The following is a 15,502-nucleotide window of genomic DNA, read 5'->3' on the forward strand; positions in this document are numbered from 1 at the left end:
ACCAAAGTTTCTTTTGCTTATACCTCCTTGTTTTTAAGATTATTATAACTTACTGTGAGGAACTCCTGAGTGGGCTCTCTGTCTCTCTTCACGTCTTCATGAGGGTCTCATGCGGCTAACCTAAGGGAGGACAGCCATGGTCACTTCCTGCCTGGAAGACACGCTGCTCTATGACTATCCTGTAGCATTCTATTCCCAAAAGGAAAATGTACTTCCAATCCAGTGTGTGTGTGTGTGTGTGTGTGTGTGTGTGTGTGTGTGTGTGTGTGTGTAGGGGCCACGCATCACCCGCTAATGTGAAAACTTGAGGACTCTCAAAGTTGTTCATGCTAACGTTTGCTCCTGTTTGGATTTAACTTGGATTTTAAGGAGCCAGGGCGGTGAGTTTTCAGACCAAGGACAGCATTCAACATGTGATTAACGAGGAATTAGTCTTCGGTTGGTTGGTTGGTTGGTTTTAGATGTGACATTTCAGAAAACTAACAGGTTTTACAGCATTTGTAGGCTGTTTGTCTTGCCGAATCTAAGTGAGAAATCTGTATCCCCAGATGACTGCACAAGGTGACGTGCGTTACTAGAAAGTAAACTGTAGCTAGCGTTGAGGGGAAGTCCCCTCAACCTCTGGAACCAAATCAGTGGGGATTACGGTCTTTGGCTGAGAACTATAGAACTCCAGATCAAAAGTGAATTAGAGGTGTGCTGGCTCTCAAAGCCAGAGCTCGGGAGACAGTTGGCTTTGGAGTTTGCCTTTTGTTTTATTATTCTGTCTGCCCAGGGGTGCCTTTTGTCCCCCAGGCTGTCCCTTGAGTCACATGCTCTTGTATCTCCAGGTATGTTGTAGCCTGGGATGGAAAAATGGGTGCTGGTGAGTCGCACTCCTGGGGAGACTTGAACAGCACCTTCAGAGAGCAAGTGTGGCTGATACAAACTTAAAGACACCTGAGGGAGAGGCTAGATTCTCAGGTGTGATGCTGGGAAGAGAGACCCTGTCCTCTGACGAGGGCCCAATTGCTTCATTAACAACCCCAGTCTCAACAGGCTCCAACCTGCTCAGGTGCTGGCTGCCTGGGAGGAATGATCCTCTTCCAGAGGACCACAGACTAACGACTTGGGAAGTTTCACAAGTAGCCTACCTAATTTTGGTTGTAATCAGCTAACGTTTCATGCTTGATTTGTGGACGGGCCAGCGAGCAGTGGCAGGTGCAAGAAATTAGGAGAAGGAAAAACAACAGGAACTTCACAGCTGAGAAATTACATCAAACGGTACTTTTAGGAACATGGTTAAATTTGCTAAATTTTAAATACATTTAAATTTAAAAAAAAAATTCACCAAAGTTCTCTTCGCTATTGAAAATGTCTCAGTGTAGTTCAGAGTCCTTAAGTGTATTACATGGGTAGAGCACCCTCAGAGAGCCAGGGGGCTAAAAGGAGCTGGAGTCCCACTGGCAGCCAGAGTCCCCAATTCTAGCATTCTGTTGAAGCGCTGATAGTCTATGTAAAAAAACCAAAAGTGACCTTAACGACATGACACGCAAAACTCCTGGTGATGCTCTTATTAATGCTCAGAGTCCCTTTACGGCCCAGGGCTTCAATGGTTCAGATGCTACTGAGGAAGCCGAATGGCACTACTGGAGGGTACAGAGATATTCAATGATGGAGAAGGATTGGATTCTGGGCATTTGAGACTTGAAAGCAAGGCCCAGGAGAGCCCCTGTGCTGGTGCAAGGCTCCCTGAGCCTTTGGGCTGCTCCCCTGCACTGCAGACAGCAGCTGTGTTCTGATCGATCTACCACACGCCCTGCTTTCCTTTCCAAGAGATGACGAGGAAATAATCAGGCTACGTGAGCCAAAGTCTTTTTCTGGAATTTCTGGAGAGACGGTTGGATTCCAGAAAATACAGTTTTAAATCCCGCTGGAGCATATGCTACGGTGTAACTGTCATAGCACAAGGTGGGGGGAGGAGCTTTTTAACCACGGACATGCACAGGGAAGACAGGGGCCACCATCTTCAAAAAGGCACAGCCGGGTGGCATCAGCTGTTTAGAACCTGCACTTTATAATCTGAAGTTCAGGTTCCTGACAGATTTTACTGAGAGCCTCCAAGCAAAAGCCCCCTCCCTTAACAGTTTGTTATCTTTAAGATTATTTTTATCCACTATTTATTAGAAGGGTTTTTTTTTTTTTCTAAAAACACAAACATGAGAACTGAGCACTGCACCCAGAGTGACTCACCCCTGCGGATGGGGAGACACCAGGACAGAAGCTGTGAGACTCCGAGGAAAGGAACCATTAAGATCCCCAAGCACAGGGAGGTCACAACAGCCTTAAGGCTACTGATGCTAACTGCCACATGGTCCAGTCTGTAACTCTAGCCTATCAAAACCCACCGTCAAACAGCCACTCCCACTGACCCTTGCTGTCCCACCCTTGCTGTCCCGATCAGCTACCCTCCAGCCTGGCTTCTCCATACCACAGAGCACAAGCGCTGCCATCCACATGCAGTGTCTGTGTTCAAGTGTCAAGATGCGTTCAGGACAGCCCAAGTCACTGTAGCGCTTAAACCTCTAAGTAGTGTCCGCTGCAGTCATATCCTTCGACAGGCTGGTCAGAGGTGACACACTCCATGAGCAAGTATGGGTAACTGTGCCCCCACCAAACTTGTTCTCCATCCAGTATGGACACCACTGACGTCAAGACCAAAATCTTGACATCGGTAATGACATGGTTGACTAAATTATACTCGTATGAAACAGGAATCCATGTCTTCGTTTAACAGAGCTTTCTGTAGGTATCAGGCATATCCTTAGGAAGCATCTTGGGATGGTGCTGGAGGGGGAGCTGGTACAGCTCCTTTTTTCTGGGAGACCAGGAACTCGTGGATTGCTCTATCTGTGGCCTGACCATGTCGTTTACTTTGGGGTGGACCACTTGAGAAATGATCCTGTCCACTCCTGCTTCCAACATGCCTGACTGAACCACGCTCTGCCTCAGCCCATTTCCCAGCTGGTTCTTGTTCATTGTTTGTCCAGATGTGGTGTTGATACAAAAGTATCCACCTTCTGCCTCAGGTTCTGGTAAGCTGGCTTTAGCGTCCATGTTGGCCAGGCAGCGCTGGTGGAAGCAGTCAAACAGGTTCTTGAGCTGCTCCATTCTGAGAGCGATGAGCTGCGGGTCTCCCGATGGCTCCCCTTGCCTCCTACCGCACTGTGCTACTTGGCCCTGCACCATGTGCCTTGGCCTGCCCTGAGCCTGGCCCGTGCTTGGCTGCTCTTCTGGATGCCACAGGCTGCCGCGCTGCACTAGCACAGAGGACCCCATGGAGGAGGTGGTGAAGGAGGCGGCAGGGTGGGAGGTGGCAGGATCCCCGGCGCTCCCCGCTCCTATCTTTAAGTTTTAATGACCCTGTGAGAACTGTAACTGAGACGAGGCCATGACAGTTTTTATCCCAAACCCACTACTTTTTCGGACACCAAGCTGAGAACCTGAAATCTGTTCATGAGATAAGATTGTTCCTAAACCCAAGACAGAGCCTCTGACTGAGCTAGGAAAAAGGACCCAAACCAAGGCGATATGCTCTGTGTGGGGCCTGGGAGGGAGGGGGAAACATTGGGAGCATTAGATGTGTTCCTAACTCCACTAGGGGCTGGCTGAAAGCATCTTTCTTTGTAGCTACGAAAACCAGGCGGCTCTCAAAAGGGTATTTCAATAAAAGTAGTGCATGCTCATAGGAATGATGGTAACGCTGAACGGCTCAGCAGATCCCCATCTCTCCCTGTCTCTCAGCCTGCCTTCCTGAGAAAACTACTAGCAATATACCTCCATGTTTTAATACAGCTTACCAGAAATTCTGTTGATGCAGTGTGTGCGTGCGTGTGTGTGCGTGCATGCGTGTGTGTGTGTGTGAGAGAGAGAGAGAGAGAGACAGAGACAGAGAGAGACAGAGACAGAGAGACAGAGACAGAGAGACAGAGAGAGAGAGAGAGAGCTCTCAGCAGGTAAAATCATGGACTCAGAATCATGTTTTAATTCTGGCAAAACATCGTGTAACCCTTAAAACCTCAAAATTCTTAAAAACAGAAATGCTTTGCCTATCAGATTCGTTCTGGATTGGAAAATTTTTTTACATCAGTAGATGTCTCAGGGATAAGTCCCAAGTCACAACACAAAATCCATGTGTCTCAGATGCATTTCATAAGCACAGCCTGGTTAGTTTTATGATTTTTTTTTTTTTTTTTTTAGTGGACCTGGTTTTGCCTGACTAATCACCTGAAGTTAGGAAAGGTATTTTCTCCTTGTGGTATCTTGTCAGCACTCAGAAAGGCTTCTGGTCTGGCATTGTCTGGGCTTTAGCTTGGAATGGGGGGGGGGGGGGGGGTACCCTCAGCCTTGGGCTCATTTACACTCTCGATGTCAGTGTGTAAGAGCGTGGGGGCTTCCTGTTGCTGGAAGTGTGCTTGGGAACCCTGAGGATAACCTATATATCCTAACATGTATGCCTCCCAGTCGAGCGTAGCTCGGCTGTGCACAGCACATTGAGAGCGGTTTGGGCGCTCACCTGTCTCCTGTGAATAAAAGACTTCCTGTTCTGGGCTCTGATTTCTTCACACCTGCAGAGCACATGTTCACACACACATCCATTCCCTCTCTTGCTGAAGGCCTCCCTCGTCTTCCCTACGTGGCAGCCTTACCCTGCTGTGTCATGGGAGTTCCGAGTTCGATTGAGCGTTGCGTTTACATCCAGCTCGCTTCTGACCTACTGAGAAAGGTCATGAGACGATAGCTCTATAGGGTAAGGCTCTCGGGTGACAAGGTTGAGCCCTCTCTAAAGCTGGTGCTTGGAAGGCTCCTTGTCAACACGGACATCCAGACATCGCCAGGTGTGGGGCGAAGACATTTGGGGTCACTGCATGTCCCGTGACACTTCTGATAGAAGAAGGCTTGTCGGAAAAACACTCAGAAATTATTTTAGAGTCATGGCTGCTGGCAAAGGGTAGAAAAATCTCAGCCTCTGGACTGAATAACAGCTTTAGGATCTCGGGGTAACGGGTTGCACGGTTACCAGATTAACCACTGTGCTGTGGGCCCACTAAGTGCAGATGTTTATAACGCCTACTTATGACCAACTGCTGACGAAACCGGGCTCTGTTCGTCAAAAGAAGTTGCTTCCCTAATAACCAATTAGTTGGGATATTTTAGTCACTTAGTGATAGGTCATGACTCTGGGAGCAGAAACTGAACTGTTCAGAGACTCAAAAGTACACCCGCAGTCCTTTGAACACACTCAAGGGGGAAATGTCCAGTATGAGTTGGCAGAGAACACGCCTATAGTTTGATACTGGCTGAAAGAGGACACCTTGGTTTGTTTGTCGTTTTTTAAGTATGTCTCTTGTGTCGATTCAGACATCTAGGAACCGCCCAGAAAGGGGCGGTGCACCAATGCCCTCTGAAGTTGTTTGCAGAACACGGCAAACAGACACTCAGAACCCTCTGTTCTCATGAGAACACATACACATGTGTGTCACTGAAGTGACTTACTAACCTTTCTGGACTGTCCCCACCCCTCTTTAGATCTAGAAGCAACGCACAAAACTAACAGCAATGTTTTAGGGCTTTTCTTGGTTTTTTTTTTTTTTTTTCTTTCTTCTTTTTCTTCTGGTTTATTTCGGCCCAAGCATTGTGGAAAACTCAATTGCCTTGTGGCCTCATCTCTGGGTGGCTGAGGAAATAAAACAGGAAGCACAACCTAGGCCATTTCCTCTCTGTGAGGAAATAATATTCAGAAGAGCAAACTGTCTGCCACAGTTAACAGTCAGGCGGGGAAAGCTATCCATTGGCACAAAAGCAAGACGGGTGCACAGCTCTAAGACAGCCTCACTAGGGCTGGACAGCCATGGAGACAGCTGAAGGATTTCACACGTATCAGCTTTGTGGGAACTGACCAGTACTCTGGGGTTGACCAGGGGTGGATAAATGATTCTCTGTAGAGATTTTAGGGTTTTTGTTTTTGTTTTTGTTTTTGTCAATAAATAAGGACATTGAGTTCTGTCTCAGCGTGCTTTAAAATACTTTAGAAAACATGAACGAAGAACCCTGACAGCCTCTCAGTTGCCTTTGCCTGGGTTGTAATTATCCCCACTGCCCACGAAACAAAGTCCTGGGGCTGGCGAGGTTTCTGTGAGTAGTGAGCAGCGGCTCTAACGAAGGCCGGGTTATATTTTAACGTCTGCGTCATTTCTGAAAGACAACTCGTATTTCAGTCCTTAGTTCTCCGCCTCCAAAAATAATAAGTAAGTAAGGGTGACTGGTAGATGAACAGCCAGGCGCACGTCCGTACGTTAACGTACCGCCGCTTACGAAGAGAGAGGGCTTGGCATTGAGAGCCTATAAAGGCAGAAGCTGATCGCCACCGTTGTAGATTAAAATGTCCACAGGGTGGCATGTGTTAACGTTTCAACCCACGGCCCCATGCATCTCTCACACACAAGCTCGTGTTTGCCTTCTCTAAGCTCCTGGAACTTTGTGCGGATTGTCAACCACACGTTTCATGAGCCGTCTCTTTTCAGGGTGGAGTTGCATACCTGAAGATCGTCCCAGGGCTTTAAAGCCCATGCTCGGTTTCTTTAAAAATTCCTCCGTCTTCACACAGCTAATAATCAGCAGCAATAAAACTCACACTTGTCCAGCTGCCAGCTCTCCTCTTCGGCCAGCAGACTCTGGCTTGAAATCCCACACTGGCTCCTGCCACTTAACCCTGAGCCTCTTCCCGTCCTTCCTCCCCTCAGCCAGCACTCTGGACATGCATCCCCAATCGGAGGGGCTTTTACTTCATAAGCAAGTCCTTTCTTTCCACCTTTCCACCATCGTTCTAGGTGGCACCTCTCCAACTGACGGCCATAGCCCCGATGCAGACTACATCGTGACCAAGAACATAAGAGGTATGGGTTTGCAACGTGAGCAAAAGGTTTAAGAAACAGTTCTCCCTAATGCGATGAGTTCTGCTGTTTTCTCGTCGGCTGTTTCTTCTCCCTCCTCCCATCATTGTCGTCATCGTCTTTGTGGTTGTGTTGTTTTCTAAGCACTTCTTACAAATGACTAGATTGGTTTAATCGCCCACTTATGTGGGTTTGTAGCTTAAAAATAATGCTTTTGTGCATTTTGTTCAAGATGGGAAAGTAGGTCTTGGTAGGCCCCCTCATATCAGTAGAAAAATGAAGGATGATTCCTAACTGGAGTCTGATGCAAACAGCCTCCTCCTCCATCAGTGAAAATGAGCAGGAATTATCTATTAGCGGAGGAGGGCCCCGGGCACATATGGATCTAGGTGAGAGTCCCTAGAACCAGCCTCTAGAACTTTGCTCCCAAGTCAGCCCTTGGGGCCAGCTGCTCAGGATACTAGTTTATGAGGTCCCGCCCTACGTAGCTGCCAGTCATAGCTCTTGGACGTAGAACTCTTTCCAGCACTCCACTAACACTGTAAAAGCAACAGTGAAATCGAGTTCTGGAGGTCGACACCTCCCACGTGGCCACAGGAAGCGAACAGTGCTTGCTTATTGTCGAACATCCACATCTGAGGAGGCCTCCCTGGCTGCTGGGATCACAGGTGAGCGGAGACAGGTTCCTCCTGCTGGTGACAAATTAAAAATCCGGAGGCAGGAACAGAAGTAGGAGAGCTAGTTCTGTGCAGCATAATTACTGATTTTCCAAATGCTTGTTTTGTCAAATGTTGCAACTCTAATAGGGGGTTAGTATAAAAATGTGTCTTCTTTTCCCATAGCTCTGGATTCTCTTCAAATGAAAATTTATGCCATCCTTTTTATAAAAAGTATAATATCATACTGCCTATTCAAGAAGGGGAAAATGGGGATTTTTTCCTGGAGATGCAGAGCAGTGCGTAGAAAATAAATATCCTATTTTTGTGTCCTCGGGCAAGGCAGAGTTTACATACTTCCCAAACAGAATGAGGTCCTAGTTAGTTTAGTTAGTTAGTTAGTTAGTTAGTTAGTTCAACTTTACACACAGGACTCCCAGCCAGTCTTGCTAACTGCGATGGCTAATCTTGTCTACTAGACACCGGTAAGAGGGAACTTCAAGTGAATAAGTGTCTTTATCAGATTGTCCCCTGGGCAAGTCTGGGGCCTTTTTTACTTGCTAATTGATGTAGAAGGGCCCAGCCCACAGTGGGTGGTACCTCTCCAGGCAAGAGGAACTGAACTGTAAAATAAAGGTAGAATTGTGAGTCTGAGAGAAATCAAGTGACCAGGGACTTCCTTGAGCTTGCTTCAGTTCCTGCCCCAGACTCCTGCCTTGATGCCTCTGTTGGCCTTTCATGGTGCCTTGTGGCCTGTGAGCTGTATTAAAACCCTTTCCTCTGAGGATTCCTTTGGTCATGGTGCTGATTTCTTAACATAACTTCTTAGAGACAGCGTTATTCACTCTTCTTAGCTCCAACTTATCTTCAACATTGCTTTTCCCCCATGGAACCACTGACAGGCAGAGGCAACAACTGAAGACATACAGCTTCCTGATCTCACTCTGTGCACTTCTGCAACTAATTAAATGGCTTGCATTGGCAAATGCCTTAACTGTCACGTCTTCACCCAGAACTTCTTTAAGTGACAAAGTGCACGGTGGTCTTGGGTTTCAGATCTGACAGGGAAAGCAGATGCTGGGCTGAGGCCCCTGAGCCTGCAGCACCCCAGACCTGCAGGAATTCTAGGGTGGAAGGTTAAGAAGATCCAGTGACTTCCATGCACACAGTGTTCAAACAGCTAATTCACATCAGCACTATTGGCCGATGGTTTGAAGCAGCCAGTCGTGTGCTATAAGGGACTGTGATATATAGGATGTGTGCTATAAGGGACTGTGATGTATAGGATGTGTGCTATAAGGGACTGTGATGTATAGGATGTGTGCAATAAGGAACTGTGATGTATAGGATGTGTGCTATAAGGGACTGTGATGTATAGGATATGTGCTATAAGGGACTGTGATGTATTGAATGTGTGCTATAAGGGACTGTGATGTATAGGATATGTGTATAAGAGACTGATGTATAGGATGTGTGCTATAAGGGACTGATATATAAAATGTGTGCTATAAGGGACTGTGATTGATGTATAGGGCAGAATGTTTGTCACACCCAGCCTTTACTCACTGGGTACCAGGAGGTCCCCTCCCAGTCACAATGAAAAACAAATCTTCCTGAATGGTGAGAGCCCACAGGGGGGCAGGGCTTTGCAGGGGTGGGTGTGTTGGGGGCAGACAAGCTCAGATGACAGGGGTGCCTCCTCCTTCTTTCACAGCGTCCTCCTTAACACCTTCTGTTGCCCTGGATCTTTTCTCTCTCCCTTCGTGAGTCATGGAATTGATAACTTACGATTCCATTCCAACCCTTTCGAAAATAGAAAGAGAGAAAGGAACATTTGAAGCATATTGTTTTTGAAAAATCTTCATACAACAATTTCAAATGGCACACATCTCTTCCCACTTGGCAAGGCTGGCTTCTGTATGATTGGCAGATTACTTCTATTCAACTTGATTTCCCTGCTGTCAGCCCACAGAGATGTGAGGTCCATGGAGATGCTCCCCAGACATTACCACAGATACTGGTTTCAACTTTAATGCTTGCCTCCCCACTGCTATCCCTGACATCATCTACCTGCACAGTATTGCGTCCTCAGGACCCAGCCTCATGAAGGCATGTTAGGGAATTCAGTCACTGACAGTCCGCATATGGTTGTCAAGCCCTAGGCAAAGAAACAATTGTTTTAATTTTTAAGACTTATTTCTTCTTATTTTATGTGTATGAGTGTTTTGCCTGAGTATTTATGGGTGCATCATGCAGATACCTGGTGCCTTTGGAAGTCACAAGAGGGCATTAGATCTCTGGGGCTAGAGTTAAAGATGGTTATGAAGTTCTGTGTAGATGCTGGAATTCATACCTGGGTCCTCTTCATGAACTTGCTCCTTTGCCCCCCAAACAAGTATTTTAAAGCACATTTTCTCATGCTACCACCAACGGAGGGGATTCTAGAATTTTCCTTTTGACAGATAACAAAAGTGAGATTTATAATGCTAACCCTTGGTTCAGTGTCAAAACATAGAGAAAGGATTCAAGCCCATCAATACTGATGTCTAAGCTCAGACTGTCACCCCATCATGACTGCATGGTCAACAGTGAGTTTACAAGTTGAATGAGTAGGGGCCTTGAAGGTGAAAGCCTCAGACGAGTTGTGCGAATGTTCTTTCGGTGTCGGTTACACACTAAGTGGCAGCCCAGTAGAAAGGGATTAGAACCCATGCTATACAGCGCTGCTGAGTCAGTCACACAAAGGAGCATTCGAACTTGGCCTCTGGGATCAGGTACAGTACCAGGATAGCTTCCCTTTGAAGTCTGTCTGCAGAAGCATAAGAAAGGGAACAAAGAAACAACTCTGAGGACTCCTGCTCCTGCCCCTCTTCTTACACTGTAGAGGACCTACAGGTTCCTTCCTTTTCAGTACCAGGGCATTTAAACACTGGGGGTGGGAGGAGAGACAACTCGGGTGCAGATGAGCCTCAAATGCCCCAATCACCTGGAAAGGGTATTTACCACACTTGCGGGTCTAGCGGACTGGACTAGACTCCTGAGTCAGAATCATAGATGATAAAGCCTTTCCATGTCCTGTCTTTAAAGTCCCTAAGGCTTCATCTTTGAAACAAGGGCGGACAGCTGCTCCTACCAGTTTGTAAAGTTCAGTGAAGTGACAGACAAGAAACTAAAAGAAGCCTCCTGTCACTGTCAGAAAGCAGAAGAAAACACACATTTCCATCACACTAGATAAACCAAACACGAACTAGATGTGTAGTCAAAAGTGGGCAAAAGTGCAGAGTAATAGCAGTGAACTGTGGCTCTCAGAGCCATCACTTAACTATGGCTCCTCCCCTTTGGCTCCCCGACATCACAAAAAAATTCCTTAAAAAAAGGAGCCAGCAGAGACATCGGAGGCAATGGTCTCACCTTCTTCATTTGAGAAGGTGAGATCAGATGGCTTGGCCAGGATCAAAATTCCCGAAATTTATAATAACCATTAATGCTTGGGACAAGGTATCAGAACACTTTTTAAATTTCAAGTTCTAACTTTCAGTCGTCCAAAGCTGTAAAATTATTTAGCATGAAGAAAATATGACACTTCAGTTCTTTTCAAGCTGTAGGCTGTTACATATTGTTACGGTTTAAATCTTGGCTCGATTCCCGGACTGAACACACCAAGCCAACACGGTTCCACGTGGAAAGGTTTAGTGAGAGAAGAAGAGTAGAAGGGAGGATAAGTAAAGGCCGGCCATGAGCAAGTAGAGGGAGGGAATGGGGAGAAAAGGAACGGGGACAAAGAGAGCACGAGGGCGGAGAAGGGAGGAGTAAGAGTAAGAGAGTGAGGAGGGGGCAAGCAGCCCCTTATAGTGTATCAGGCACAGCTGGTATGTTGCCAGGCAACGGTGGGGCGGAGCATACCTGACTGTTGCCTGATAGCTGTGGGGGCGGAGCTTAGACAGAATACAAACATGTATAACTTTCAGCCGTCCTTTTCAAACCAATATTTACATTCATGTTGAAACCCAAACTACAGAGCCCACAGCAGCGCTTGGAAGAGGAAGTATCAACCGCAGAGCAAGAAGTTGGCAGGGGGTGGGGGTGGGGGACGTAAGACGAAGCAGGAAGATTCTGTGGTGAGGGATGAGAGCATGCCATTAGGCTCCAAATCTTTCGTTATGTGAAAGCCATCAAGACATAGTGCGGAGATCCAAATAGGCGGCTGCTACTGAATTCAGATGAGGGAGCGTTAGCTGTCAAGACTTTGTCAGACCTCACAGGAGTCCCATGCCTGGCCTGCTGGAGTTAGAGACAGCACTTGTTGGCAGTATCGAAAAGACAAGCCCCTCTGGTCGAATTTCAAACTGCACACAGTAGCAGAGAGTAAGCCGTTGCCATCAGGGTGGTGCGTTGGCCCTTTTTATGATGAAAACAAATGGTTTGAAGAAGAAATGAGCATGTGTCTCTCACGGGAGGGTTAGCTATTACTGCACGAAGCTTTCCTCTGTGCAGCTGCCGCTGTGCCTCTCTGTCCCAAAGAAAATCTGTCTTAATATAGATGTAATCCAGCAATTGGGGAGGAGGGAGGGTAAGGAGAGGGAGGGAGAAGGAGGGAGGGAGGGACGGAGGGAGGGAACCAGCCAACCTTGGGTCCCCAAAAGGTAAAGCGTCTTGCACCCAGTTGCACTGTTAGATTAAGCACTTTTCTGTTGTCGTGAAAAATACTATGGCCAAAGCAAGGTCCAACAGAGACAGGTTGTTCTAGCTTAAAGCTCTAGAGGGATACGAGTCAAGGATGGCTCAGAAGGCAGGAAGCTGGCTGGCCACACGTCACCAGCACACAGCACAGAGGAGGCCAGCTAGCACAATAAACTCTCACCCCCAGTGGCTCACTTCCTCCAACTCCGTGTCCTAGAGGTCCTGTAACCCTGCCAAACCCTGTCACCAACCCGGGGACCAAATTTTCAAACCCGTGACCTTATGGAGACAGTTCTCACCCAGACAACCACAACTATTATTTATCTTGTCCCTTTTATTTATTTATTTATAAAGTATTTATAAACTATTGTTTATGTTGTCCCTTTGAATTGTCAACGTCATTAAATAGGATAAGTTCCATCCCCAACAGAAAAAAAATAAATAAATAAACGGAAAAGCAGATAGTCTCAGATCTTTAATTGAAACCTTTGCTGTGAGTACAGTTTTCTCTTAGAAAAAGAAATTAGCAGACAGCTACTCTCTGGGAAACTGGGGCTTTTTTTTTTCTGCAATGAATAAAATCTGGTGAATCTTTTTTTCACATTCTTCTTAAGTAGATACTCTAGGATATTACACTGTTTCATTGTGTTTGTTCATGTATAGTTCTGTGTTATTACAATAAAACAACAACAAAGAACCCAAAAAAAAAAAAAAACCTGTGAGCCTTTATAAGAAACTTTATAAGGAAAAGAGGTTTTAGCTCCAATTTGGGGGTTCAAATCTAAGATTAGGCTCACCTCAAAGAGTTCTTGGAATTAGCTGGAGAAGTAGCTGGAACAGGGGGCACATGGGCACACTCGTAGGGAAGGAGATTTTGTCTAGGGAGAGTAAATCAAACAGCAGTCCCCTGGCCATTCTCCCTGCTGTAACGATTCTATTGAAAGGCAGGGGACCTGTAGAAACTACACTAATCCTTCCAAGAGCAGTGAGCTGAGTGAGCCCATGTTTTAAAAGGTGCTGCCACTCTAAAGATCAAGCTTCTGCGTGAGTCCACAAACTATTTCGGAACCATAGAAGTCAGAAAACATGATGTAAATGAGAGAAAGCCTGTGAGTCAACGTGAGTCATCGAAACCGATTGTTCTGGAGGCTGTAATGTAGGCATGGATATAATACCTGCCTCCCTCCGGGTGGCAGCGGTGTCTGTTTTGCGATGATCTCGGATATATTATTGGTAACTAATAGTCTAATACCAGCCCAAGCTGTCCTTGAACTCACAGCAATCCTCCTGCCTCCACATCTTAAGCACTGGGATTACAGGCAGCTAACACCCAGCTAACTTCCTGGTTTTCTGGCACAGTTTTTTAAACGTTGTGTAACACTGTGCGTGCACGTGACCCAGGAAGAAGAAAAACTGATCTACTGGGAAGTTAATAAAAGTTGGCCAGGAATTTGTTTCTCCTCTTTGCTTGTTAATCCTCTTTGCTTCTGCTCCCCAGTTTGTTGCTGTTTGTTTTGAACATGCTATAAATTAGTCCACCAAAGACATTGTTTCCATACGGCTTATTACCAGAGGTCTGCGTAAGTGCCATCCGACGCAGTGAGTAAGAGAAAGTCAGTTGACACAGACTCAATCATGGACAGAACAAGAGTCACTTCAGCCTGTGATCTCCCAGCCACGTCTTAGACAGAATCCTGTGGAACTCTGTGGAAAGGAAGATGGAGAACACTTGCGAGATAACCTCACCCACTTGCCATGGACAGCTCTTCGCCCAACCCCCAACCATACCTGCTCTTAGGGGTGAGAAAGGCTACAGGAAGCTCATCTAAGCACTGCTGTACGCTCCTTTAATACCCTCCACCCACGCCCCATTGGTCTCAAGAAAGTATCTCTTCTAAACAGCAGCTCTCGATTGACTGGCATTTGCACCAGTAATCCTTGCACTCTCAGGCAGTCCTCATTAGGTCCCCCTGCAGGAGATACTTTGCAGCTACACGGCCCCCAGCATTTATGGAGGCAGCCGGTTTGTTGTTCCTGCTGCAGCCACTCATCATTCCCTCAGGCCAGGCTTGAGACTCTCATTGTCCCAGATGCCCATCCATCCTCAGTGTGGTCCTGTCTGCACCAACTGGGAGCATGACGCACTGCGGGCTGTCCGTCACAACGGAGACACATCACCAGGCTGGAGCCAAGCAACTTACTTAATCTTCCCAGAAATTGTAATTACAGCAGGCCAGTTTCAGCTGGTGTATTTGTGGTACCATGTCCGCTTTGCCCCCAACAGGAACGAAAACTAGTGTTGGCAAAACGGTCTCGTATCTCAGTTACACTTCCCAGCCTCTATCTGAGGAGAGAAGGTCTCTCAGACATGTCGCTCCACGTTGGTGGTTTCTGTTTACTTCACTCCTGTCTGTGAAAGCCGCCTCCTCTGCCATCTCCTGGGAATGTTCACTCTATCCTACAGAACAACATTGCCCAGTTACGGGATCAAAACTAAAGCCAATTAAGAGCTTTAAATTAGGACTGGGAGATGGTCCAGTGCCCCACAAGTGTGAAAGCCGGGGTCCCTAGAACCCTTAAAAATACCAAATAGGCATGGTAACCAGTGTGTAATTTCAGTTTTGGAAAGTTGATAGATGGTCTCCAGAGCAAATTGGGTATTGGGGGTAGCCATACTATCCAGCTGTTGGCTGTATGCACAGGACTCTTGACAGGTGTTATATGCATAGAGTACACATAACACGGATTTATCACACACACACACACACACACACACACACACACACACACACACACAAGTAAATGTGACAGGTGATCAAAATGGCCTTGGGCCCTTCATTTAACAGATGCATCAAGCTTTATAAAGACAGGCTTGCCAGTCTTTCTTCTTTGCCAAACAGATATTAGAAGACGGGAAAAACAGCTGTTGTGATTTAGAAGACGAGTGTCTCCACAGGTATTTGAACATTTGGCCCGCTGCTGGGGAGATTTAGGAGGTATGGCCTTGCTGGATGAGGTATGGCTCTGAAGGTGGGCGATGAGACTCCGGCGTCTCACCCCAGTCTCCCTGTTTCATGCTTTCAGTAGATGATGTGGTCTTTCAGCTTCCTTTTATTTGTCATGGCTGCCGCTCACTGGTATGCCTCCCCGCCCCCACCATGACGGACTGGTTAGGTTTTTTGGTTTTGTTTTTTGTTGTTGTTGTTGTTGTTTGGGTTTTTTTGTTTTGTTTTG

At 46.7% G+C, this 15,502-nt stretch overlaps 1 pseudogene; it reads right to left on the minus strand.

The window, feature by feature from the left end:
- Positions 1-2,803: 2,803 nt before the first annotated feature.
- Positions 2,804-15,502, minus strand: part of LOC116913279 — a 40,339-nt pseudogene continuing 27,640 nt past the window's right edge.

Source organism: Rattus rattus, chromosome 12, assembly GCF_011064425.1.
Source record: "Rattus rattus isolate New Zealand chromosome 12, Rrattus_CSIRO_v1, whole genome shotgun sequence".
In the NCBI taxonomy this organism is placed as follows: Eukaryota; Metazoa; Chordata; class Mammalia; order Rodentia; family Muridae; genus Rattus; species Rattus rattus.